The sequence below is a fragment of the Pleurodeles waltl genome, chromosome 3_1, assembly GCF_031143425.1.
Source record: "Pleurodeles waltl isolate 20211129_DDA chromosome 3_1, aPleWal1.hap1.20221129, whole genome shotgun sequence".
Lineage (NCBI taxonomy): Eukaryota > Metazoa > Chordata > Amphibia > Caudata > Salamandridae > Pleurodeles > Pleurodeles waltl.
Window position 1 is genome coordinate 236,177,402 of NC_090440.1, and position 12,250 is coordinate 236,189,651.

The 12,250-nt window shown below is 43.2% G+C and overlaps 1 protein-coding gene across 1 annotated transcript in view; it reads right to left on the reverse strand.

Annotated features, from left to right (window-relative positions):
- Window positions 1–12,250, reverse strand: part of TRIP4 (thyroid hormone receptor interactor 4) — a 405,010-nt gene that overhangs the window by 233,944 nt on the left and 158,816 nt on the right. The window lies entirely within an intron of this gene.

The following is a 12,250-nucleotide window of genomic DNA, read 5'->3' on the forward strand; positions in this document are numbered from 1 at the left end:
TTAGTCAGTCAATTCAGTTTACTGACCTTAAATTAAAATTACTACAACACCTATTCAATTTACAATGGACATAGAGCAAAACATCTACAAAATTAAAACTGGTAGCATATAAGAAATGATAAACCAAAATGTAAGAAGTGACTGGGACTTGAGGATTTAACAGTATCTAAGACAATTGCCAGTTTCTCAGCCAATTCAGATAGGTAATTATTATAAATAACAACAGGTAGTATAAACAAGTATAAATATGGCGACAAAATGACTTCGCCCACATTCAAACTGTACACACTTAACTATGTCCCTACTGTTAACAAACACACAGATATTAGCAAACTACAGCCACGAAATACAAACAAAATTCGCTCCTTACATTTGCGAATGTGTGGTAAAGCAACAGACTTTTAGCAAGTGCCTTCTTTCAGAGGGCCAAGAAGATCAAATGCAAACTATAGACTAAGATATCTTAGGAACATAGGGTCTCATTATGAGGCTGGCGGTCCGACCGCCACATTAAGACCCTAGCGGTTAGAATGGCAAGGTACCGCCAGCACCCTCCGGATCCATGGCGGCTTTCCCGTCCGCCCCAACTCAAAATGAGGCCCATAATGTATAGTCTGAATCAAAAAAGGCAGACCAAAACAGTTTTATCTCGTGAATCTGAATCAATAGAAACTGCAAGCAGAGAAAACCGTTAAGGATTGTGGATCATGTGACTGGGGACTTGGCAAGTATGCTACAGTTTTGCCAGGAATGTAAATGTCCTGAATATATTTAGCAATCCTACCGCCTCTAAATTCAGCGAGATCCACTTTAGGAAAGATTCTGTGCTAACAGTTGAAACTTATTCCGTAGACACTTTCTGGCTCAAGCTTCTTCAAGCAATAGGTACATTAATGAATGGTGCAAGGAGTTAGCTCAGATATTTAAAGCAGACAGCAGACCATCTCCCATGTCAGCCCCAATTAAACTTTTGATGGAAGCCTCCCCTGACCCACACAGCCATTCGCATAACAGGGAAAACTATTTTTTGTTTTAGGAGAATACAATTAAGCCTTATTAGGAGCAAGAAGTGGAATACTGAAGATGGAATAATAAACAAAAAATGCAGACATTAGTTTGGCTGCGATGATAGCCAGAATGGGGAAGGGGAGGCTGGGTAACCAGTTTGGCATAAACACACTGCAGTCCATAAGTTAGGGAGTAATGAATTTTATAATTGTCCATCACAAGACCATGTTAGCTAGATCTTGAACATCAGTTTACAGGTAATAAACCATTTGCCAGCGCTAGTTAATATGCGCCCAATTAACCAGACCATTTTAGACCATTCTTCTAATTGTTTTGACTGGATCTGGGAGATCATTCTTCCAGTTCTAGGCCATTCTTACTTTCAAAACAATGTTTGAGGACTACGCCAACCCTACCACTGTCCAGAACCAATATCACAGATAATATGACAGTAATAAACAAAAATTATTTTATCTGTTAGGTGTCCCTGCGATGTGTTACTATAAAGCCCACAGTCCCATGGAAGACATAAAGATCTTTAATCTCCAAGGTTAACACAGCCTTCCATTGGCTATACTGAAAGGGGGAGAAAGCTTTGTTCAGCCTGGACAAAAGAAGTCTGTGTGACATACAAGGTGTGCATGGGAGCAGGCTGAGCATAGTTGAACTTCTCCGTGCAACAATTAAGGCATGCAAGAAGCCATCTTTGTCATACAGTTGAAGAGCTTTTCCTGGGGCACCTTAACAGAAGATCAAGTGGGTGGGGGAAGGGTTGTTTTAGGGGTTCGATTTCCAAGATCGTGTCACATTATAGGACATGGTTGAGAAAAGTTAACTCTAATGCAAACAATGCAAGTCTGCAACTAACCAAACTTGTTAAACACTAACAAGGATAACATCTAACAAAAATATTGATGTAATAATATTGTTAATATTGCTGTTTTTCAAGATTTGGTGGTGTAAAATGATTACAGTACGGAAGTAGAAATACAATTTCATATCTCATGTAAACGTGCGTCAAAAGAGGAAAAGGGGCTGGGTATAATGGGAAGGGCAAAGGAAGAGTAAGGTAAGAGGTAGGCAGGTGCTCTAGTGAAGACCCATAACAGTAGAGATGGAATAACAGATGGGGGAGCAGCAGAGGGAATGTAGCTCTCTCAGTCCAATATAAAAACGTACCAGAAGGAGCTTTGATAATAGAATGAAAAGTCGTTAGTTAGGCAAGATTGTTTTTCATTGTTATTTTCACTAACATTCTCTACCCAAGATAGAATAGCAGAAAATCCTTAAGGTTTTATGACTTAGTTTAAGGACGTCTAGGTGTTTGCCATGTAACTCACCCTTGAGCAGCTGTTAGCTACCAGTTTGAAGGGAGAGGCAAGGTGCTATTTGGAGACATAATGCAATCCATTGTGGCTATGGTGTACATCCCAGAAACACTGAGAAAGTCACAGACATGCAACATCCATGTTCCACATGTATCAGTCAGTCTTGAACATATTACAGTTATTTGTAAGAAACTAGAAGCAGATTTGTTTCAGTGTGTACCTGTCCTGGCCTGGCTCTGTGAGTGACTGTGAGACATTAAAAGTAAGACAAGCCTATGGTTGTGCACTGGCGCACACAAACTTGCGACACTAGTTCATTGATAGCATTGTCAGGAGGGCAGGTGGATTGTGGCAGGAATACTTTTAAGTTAATGTTTAAAAACTACTACTCTTATTAAATACCTCTCAATGCAGTTATATAACTTGAAGTACTGAAACGCATCTGCATGTTAAGGAACACCTTTTTTTTATTTATTTTTTTTTACTTTGAAGCAACTTCATCATATTTTAACATGCTGTTTCTTGCATGCCTTTCTTGTCAATATATTCTTAGGGCTCGGCTCATGGTTGGTCTCTTAGTGCCAAGCGAGACCCTTAGCTGGCACTGGCTCGACTCTTCCTGTTAATTTGTTGGCTCGCCAAGCTCTAAATTACAGCCAGCACAAGAAATCAGATCGGGAACATAACAGAAAAAATACCAACACGATAAAGCGACCTTCAAAGTTAATCAGTTGTCTGCACACCACAAACCATAAAAATGTTTATCGGTCTGTCACACTTCCTCATCCATCACACCGCCAGGCGTGCGTCCCGTAACACCAGAAGCGCACCTTGGTGTTCATGGAGGACAGAAATGCTTCCCCTTGTGCTCAAAGCAAAGACATGTGCATACCCACAACAGTGCAGAGCTCTATCCGCGTGGACAAGTCATACTCCAGCGCCCCATTATATAAAACCTAAAATACAGCCGCCTCTGTAACACGCAGGCACATAGCAAATCATGAAGACATGCATAAGGGGCGACCCCTGGTACGGGTAATGCAGTCTCTGGTGTTCCTTAATCTAGTCCACTACCTAGCTAGCCCGTCTGTTCAGCGAGAACAGAATGGAACACATATGGGCAGAGCGAATTACTGAGCAGAAAGCAATATGGCCTTCCTGACTTCCACGCTAAACAGCATCTCTCTTCCTCCGGTAGTCTAGGTGTAACGGGAGCCAACAACGCCTATCTCCGAGTGGGCCTGGCGAGTGATTAACATGAAACAGTAGAAATATGAGGAACAGATTAAGAGGGAATTATGAGGCCCTGGGGAGCTTTGGCTCGAGCCACAGCCCTAGCGAGCCAATCAGACCTTGAGCCCAAGAAAAAAATGGAAAAAACAGACGTTTCTCTCTGTCTATTAAACGGCACTTCATCTCGGAAACCGGAGAGATAGGAGGGCGGGTTCAAGAAACCAGAGCAGGGCGGGAAGAAACTAAACTCGCCTTCAGAGTTCATACCCTGCAGTCTGAACCCAGAGAGAAGCATCTGGCTGCCCCCGCGCCGCTCTCCGGCGGGTGCTGGCTGCCCGCGAGGTGCTCCCTTTCCAGCTGGCTGCCGCTGCAGCCTGCGCGGTGTCTGGGACAAGGCTGGCTGGCCGCGGTCTGCGGCTCCAGATGGAGGAGCCGCGTTCCAGAGCCGCCATCTGCCGCGGCAGCAGCCCCAGCTGGGGGTGCTCAGGGAGTCGGCGCACGCACGAGGCGGCCGTCATTGCGAGCTCTTACATGCTGGTGGCGCGAGGCACTGACAAAACGCAGGAGGCGCGCGGTGCGCGGCGGAGGAATCTGCCAGACTGAGCGGGGGCGCAAAGCGCTAGTCACCGGTGATCAGCAGCTGTCTCACGGCTGTGCGGAGCGCCGCATCTCCTCACAGCAGCACCAGTACAGCTCGAATAGCTGCCGGCGCACCTCATCTCCTCACAGCAGCGCCGTACACCTCTAATACCAGCCGGTGCACCTTATCTCATCACAGCGGCACCCGTACGGCTCCAACCGCTCCCGGCGCACTGCAGCTCCTCGAACAGAGCCGTACAGCACTAACAGCTGCATCCGCACCGGGTCTCCTCACAGCGGCACCGTGTACAGCCCATTAAATCGCGCAACAGCCCCAAACATCATCACCGAGTTATTGTACAGCGCAAAAACCCACGAAAAATATCCAAGCAATAGAAAAAAAATAGCAGACTAAAAGGAAAGGTTTCATTCATGTTTAGGATAGTTGATGTTCGCACGAGGGGTTCCAGGGTCTACTGGGGTACGTGCCAGAATAATAACTTCTGCACAGACTTTTTTTGGTGTACAGGTGCTGCAAGCAGGAGTTTACCCATAGATTACGAGCCAGCTCATGGCCTAATGACTTACAAGTCCCGTTCCTAATAACGGAGGTGAGCCACCTTTACATATAGCCCCCTTAAAGGCCTACATTATAAAACAGAACCTTTTTAACTGTTCTTCCCTCCCCAGAAGGGATAAGAGGATGAAATAATATAAATTGATACCTCCTGCTCCTCTGGAGGTAGAGGAATAGGACAAGAAGGAATCGAACTCGGTACAATGAAGATTACTGGTATCAGGTCATGTGCAGCATTGCGTCACTCTTACTTGTACCCTCCCTAATCAATGAGGGCACAGAAAGCAACAAAAAGAAAGAGGCATTGATAGCACAGATTATACAGAACAAGGTAATGATGCGTCATACAAATGTAATTTAGTAATACAGAACACAATACATCAATAAAAAGTCACTCTGCAACAAAGCCAATAACAGCACGACCAAAGGCAGCACCAGAACCCAAAGCCTGGAATCTAAACTACTGATGAAAATATTAGGAGAATCAGATGTCCCTGCCCGACGTATATCTAAACAAGAGAGTTTTCGCAACATCCCACAAGACTATCATTCCAAGAGTGGAACGGCCCAAGCAGGCAGAGAAGTACCCGAAGAATCACATGCCATGAAATAATCAATCTACTTAATGTAGACTCAGAAGGATTCTGGCTTGATCCTGACTAAACACCCCAAAAGTTACAAATAATCACTCAAACATAAAAATGTGAGATTATCTGCAAATATATTTGCAGTGCCCAATTGACTTCCAAGGAATGCAGTACAATCGCATCCTCTGACGAGGGAGTAGTAAAGAACATAATTATAATAATACTATATCCTGTGAAAAGGGATATTAAAGACAATCTTTAGCAAAAATAGGGCTGGGCATAGCAAAAGGCATCCAGGAAGAAAACTAAGTAACAAATAAAATGCCAAAAAGCCCCCATTTTTCCAAATTCTGAAGTAACTGCTCCAAGAAAAACATCTGCAGAAACAATCCTTAAAGGCCCCTCCTGTGGGGGCTTAAAGGGAAGAGACCAAAGAGACTTTAGCACAAGGGCATATCCCAAGAATGAACTACTGCGCATATTCTAGCTCTGGATAACTACAAAGTACACAAGCGACGAGGATTAAGGTCAAGCATAATATCTGTCTCAATCATCTGAGGAAGACTCGGGAATCTAGAACGTGATCCCAGGAACAGCAGCAGAACTGATACAAACTAAATGGACAGTTCTGGGAGTAGAATGCCAACCTGAGAGGCTTAAATACAAGTTGGATGCAGGACCCCACTCCACAGAGAACAACAAAGTTGGCTTTTATCAGTGGCCTTTAGAATATAGATACTGATTGTTAATATTTACATTTGTCGAACTTGTTATGGATGGGGCTACTGTCACTCATTCATGGGGAGGGGCTGTTGGGAAGTTACCCATTCCTTTATAAAAGGGGTCTTTGATAAACAGGAACAGACTGACAGAATCCGCTGTCTGCTATTCATGGTGGAGACAAATGGGTCACATTCACTGCACTGGCTCATATGGGTCCATCTCTGGGACTCACTGGCCCACACCCACAGCTAAAAATACAACAACGGCACGAAGGTCCACAGGAAATTTTACATTTCTTATGTGGACCATCAGAGGGCTTAATAACATATAACAAAAAGTACTAAGCACAACTGTTCTGTAAGGGAAGGGGGGTACATGAAACACACCTCCTCTATGCAGAAGCGATAGCACCTCAGAAATGGTAATTATGTTACACAACTTACTCAGCCTAAACTAGGGATGTCCATATCTGGGTTAGTTCTAGGGTAATATTCCAAGTTATTAGAAAACTTAATTGAAAAGAGAGGGCAATGTGGTATACTCTATTATACTGTAATGTAATGTAAACTGCATTTCTAAACCACAACTGTTACTCCGAGGAGTGTCCTGGCGCTCAGCACCTACAGTGAGACTCTACAGGAAGGGAAGGAAAAGGCCTAGACCTGCAAAAAGAGCGAAGTTTTTAGTTTCTGACTAAATTGGGAGGAACCTGAAATCCACCAAAGTTCCTCAGGACTTTTGTTCCAAAGAGAAGGTCCCAGAAAGGAAAAGGACCTGTCCCCAATTCTGGACCTCAGAGTCCTAGGGATTTGGGCCAGGAAGAGGTTGGTGGAGCGCAGGAGCCACATAAAAGCCAATCCTATCTCTAAGATAGTCAGCGCCTGACTGATGAATGGGCCTTATGTATCAAGAACTGAGTCTTGAAACGGATTCTCTTCCTAACAGTCAACCAATGCAATTTTCTAAGATAGGGTGAGATGCTTGCTCTTAGGGGGTAGGTTGAGCAAGTTATGGACTGCCATGGTTTGGACCACCTGCAGTTTATTCACCAGATAATCAGGCAGTCTCAAGTACAGAACATTACCATAATAAAGTCTAGATGCAATTAAGGCATGAACTACCAATTTTCGGGCAGGGAGAGTAAGAATATGCAAGAACTTCCTCAGTACTCGCTGCAGACAAAAGAAGGCCCCAACTACAGCATTGATCTGAGGCCGAAAGGAGAGCTCCTCATCAAACTGGATGCCTAGATTTTTAACAGCACTTGTCTGACGGATGGGAGGGGGAGCTTCTACTGGCCAGAAAGACTGCCAGGGCTCAACGGTTCTTTCCCCAAAAAAGAGTAACTCTTTCTGCATTACAATTCAGCTGATGGTGAGTCATCCATTGAAAGACTGCTGATAGGATCTAATTTTATCCCCAGGGAACATTTGATCCTTACCCCAGGTAATAAGTAGCTGGGTATCGTCAACATAAGAGATTATTTTAGCTCCCAGGGACTCAGCCAAAAACGCAAGAGGGGTGATATAAATATTTAAAAAAGTGGGACTTGAGACCGAGCCCTGCGGTACTCCCACCTGGAGATTGCATTACCCAGAAGAAAACAGAGGGCACCACAGCATTTGACCCCTACCCTCCAGGAAACAGGCCAGCCAGTCCAAGACTAGTCTCCTGATACCAATGGCACAGAGATGGGTCAGGAGAGTGGGATGGGGCGCAGTGTTGAAGGCCGCTGACATTCGAGCAGTATCAACACAGCACTGCCCCGATATCTAAGGAACCCTAATATGACCAACCACCTCCACTAGGGCTGTTTACATACTATAGTTGGGACAAAAACCAGATTGACTTGGATGCAATAAATTGTTGCTTTCCAAGTAGTAAGACAACTGGTGGTTAACATGTTTTTCCAGAATCTTTGAAAGGGCCAGGGGCAAGGAGATGGGTCTATAATTAGATGAGTCACCGGAGTCAGCCTGGGGTTTCTTCAGTAGTGGCAGAATTTTTGTCTGCTTCCAGACACAGGATACTATCACTGATGTTAAAGAGGCATTCAGGAGATTATTAGCCAGGGGATTAACAATCTCTGCTCCTAAAACCAAGGGGCCTGGAGAGAATGGGTTGGCAGGAGAACCAGACTAAGATTCCGAATTGCTAGTAACGAGCCTTCCAGAGAAAGCGGGTCAATCCTGTCCAATAGTGTGGTCAAGTCCCGAAGTACTAGGCTGCACGTTGTCCAAAAGAATCTCCACCATCTGAGGAGAAAGTACTATACTATACTTTGTGGCAGAATGGATGGCAGAGACATCACCATAATTAATGTATATGTCCCTCACCACGACAAATTGACATTTTTAACTGAGTTGTCTACACAGCAAGTAGGAGTGACATTTCCCATGCATGGTTGGAGGTGACTAACTGTACGTTTGACACAAAAGTGGGCAGATCATATCCATCGCTGCCCTCCTTGACAATGAAGAGCACTGTCTAAGCAGTGTGGGAGTGGCTGGCACACTGGGACCTAACAGATTTGTGGAGGATGAATTGACAGGAATGCTTTCACCTTAGAGTATGCTTGCATACTCATTTTCATAATGGTATTGAAGTCTGATTACCCTGTTTACTCAAATACATCACATGCTGTTTTTAGAGTGCGAGAAAGTGGACATATAATATTCTTGGTTCTTCGGTATGTCTTCCTTCATATTGAGACAGGCATCAACGTGATCATCTGAAGAGCCAACCTGTGCCTCCTATTGGCACGTAGGCATGCTTCAAAACCGCATATGATACGTACCCTGGGTGGTGAGTTGGGTCCTTGTGCAGTTGATCATACTGAGCAGGAGGAATAAAGGGTATGACTTCCCTCATTAAGTGCCTTATGTGCTGATCCAGAACGCAAGCTAGTTTTAGTATCCTAGGACCACAGTGACAAGACAAACAGACCAAACTTTTATCTGAAATGGTACAACCACACACAAAACGCTTAATGTGGTAAATCATACTATTTACTCCCCCTGCTCAATGCGGGTACCACCACATGAAATGTGATTACATCATTGCTGGCATCACTGATGACATTATCGAGCCATTGTGACAGGGTGATATAGGGTTTATGTACTCAAAGTAATTTAACATGCTTCACCTTTGGCCAGTTTTTTATCAGGTATCATGTGATAATGGCCGTAACATTTGACATCATGCTGGATACATAGCATTATGTGTCAAGTCACCTACATTTGCTTTAAGCCGCTTTTCATTGATATTTACCCACCTTGCAAACAAAATTCCTCAATAGAGTTTAATGTGATCACCGCTTTTTAAACCAGGAAAACCCTTAAAAAAAAGGTTTGTATAGAATCCCCCCTATCATGATCACTCGCTTCACAACCCACAATTTTAGGTCAAAAGGATGACAGGTATGTATTTACCACCAATAAAAGATACCTTCTGCCAGGCCCTTTTGACAATCCAGTGTAGTCTGGTACAATACACTATGCACATTCCTGAGATTAACACAATGGTATGCAACCTCAGACATTCTTACAACACCACTGTGAGTCAAACCACTTCTAAGTGGGTCACCTCAACATTCCATAATATTTAACAATCTGTAATGCCTCATAATCTTCTGCAAAGTTCTGGAAATAACTACTGTAATACAGTCAAGAAGGAGAGCACTGGGGAAGGGTACAGGGAGCAATGAGGCAGTATGCCAGGAATTTTCACAGTTACTAAGAAGCCCTTTAAACTAACGGGTGAACACACACTCATCACCAACTACCAAGAAGACATAGCCCTGGGCTGGATTGAAGGAGAGGCGATATCCTACTTAAAGGAACCAATGAAGTACAACAGCTCATACTTGCCATTGAAAGCCTAGGAGGTGAGAAGGCCCCTGGGACTGAATGATTAACATCCACATTCTAAAAGGCATTCAAAGCAATTGTTCCAACCCAGCCTGCAGATCTAAATAAGGAATCAATTTGAGACAGACCTTCACCCCCCACTGTGTGAGAAGCACTGATCACTGGTATCCTAAAGCCAGGCAAAGCTAGCTTAGTATGCAGTTCATAGCGCCCACTATCATTAGTGAATTTTGATATCAAATTATTAGCCAAGATAGTGGATAATCCTCTTAACCCACTGATGAAAAACCTGATGCTCCCGGAGCAGCCATGCTTCATCCCTGGCATGGCTGCATTCAACAACTACAACCGGGGATCACCTCAAACATCATGGGCCTCAATAAATTGTTCTACATATCCCAAAAGCAAGGGTGTGTGTTAATGGGCTGTGCTTCACAACCAGTTTCAATTCTTCAGAGCACCCGTAATGGATGCACCCCCTAAGCACTCATTTTTTTACCTTGCCATAGAGCCACTGGCAACATGGTTGAGGGAAATCACATCTCCATCACAGCATTACACTCCCACATAAGCGTATCCTTTATCCTTTTAATCACTACGTCGGCATCATCATGCTTTTTATTAAAGACAGTTAGACCAACTTAACCCAATTATTTCTGAAAAGCGAGATTTGGAGCAATATCAGGTATAAACATTAACTGGAAAATCAGAAATGTTTCCGCTAATGAAAACCTCCTCAAAACCCCGGACTGAGCATCTGTTTTAGTAGTGCAAAACATCAGTAAGGTACTTGGGTCTTTCCATAAACACGGATAAACAAACAATAGTACAAGATGATTATGGCACTGCACTGATACAACTCAGCAAACAGGTTGAAAGCAAGATCACACTGCTGCTTTCCATGGCTATCCACACCACTTTAATAAAAATTATGGTCTTACTTAAATTTCTCTCTTTAAACAACAGCATGCCAATCTCTCTAAATCGGTCTTCTTCAATAAGTAGCTCATGTTCTACAGGTAGGTCTCTTGCTATGTACAAGTAGTTCTCCTGTGTGCAGCCCAGCCTACTAAATCTACTACATTATAAGCTTCTGCTTTGCTTGAATTAATATACATTTCCCCAAACTGAAAAACCTGTATTTGCGAAGTGAATGTGTATATTGCCAGAATCTATCAGCTGATGTTTAGAGAAAAATGGTCGAATTTCCAAAATACATTTTAAGAACAATGTAGATGCAGAAAAAAATATGCTGCATTGGAGAGATATTTAACTAATATTAACCTTGGCACCAGGGGCATTGCTATGGTTGTCATGTATTAGCCATGTAGACAGTCCACATTGACAAAGCCAGTTTTTACATTAGTGTTGGCAACCCAGTCTGATATACTAAGCTGATCACTCCTGATAATCTTAACTAGAGTCTTGACTAATGTAATATTGTCTGATTAGGTCTCTATTATAACATGAATAATCATAGTAGCTGAGGATGATTTTCATTGGACACAAGTAGCTCTTATAACAGAAATTATAGGAGACCCCTGCTCTAAATAGATCGTTTTCTGCTGTGTTATGCTCTCTACTCATTAGATTAGTATGAGGAAGATGCAACCCAAGGATAAAATTGGACAGGTTACAATCCCATTTGATCAGGGAGGTTTTGAGGTTCCTGTGCTAGACAGATATTACCATGCTGCCAAATCACATTTCACAGCATACTGGTGAGACCCTTGGGGTAGGGCACGTCTTTTATCAAAAGAAAGAGACCAGATCACAAAGGAAAACCTCTGTACTAACATCACTGTACGTATGTCTAGACCAGTGCAACTGGTCCAAACAGTCCGCTGCACTAATTGGTCCTTATGGAGTATGGCCAGGGCAGATATATTCACCTGAATTACCACTCCTTAGTAACCCAATTCTACCTCCCACAGACTCTATTTAAGAGGGCAAGCATGACTAAACTGGGTCAATTTTATAGAGACAGTAAATTCCTGATCCTCAAGCAGTTTAGAGAAGGGAGAGAGAGGATGGCCATCAACAGTTTTGACTTCTTTAGAATCTGACATGCAGCATCCAACTAGTCGCTCACAATTCCCTGACAAACCTATGGAGTTCCTCCTTATCACTAATATGCTTCAAAACACCAAAGTAGAGTTTGGATCTCCAGGCTCTACAAGTTGTATACAAACTCCCATTACAGAATTGCTAACAACATGCTTGACAGATGGGGAAAAAAGACATAGGGGAGAATATCAGGCTCGGAAGTTTAGGAGGGTGTTTATTATTTATACAAACTGGTACATTAAAATTTTTCAAATAGACTATACTGTTACCACAAGTTTC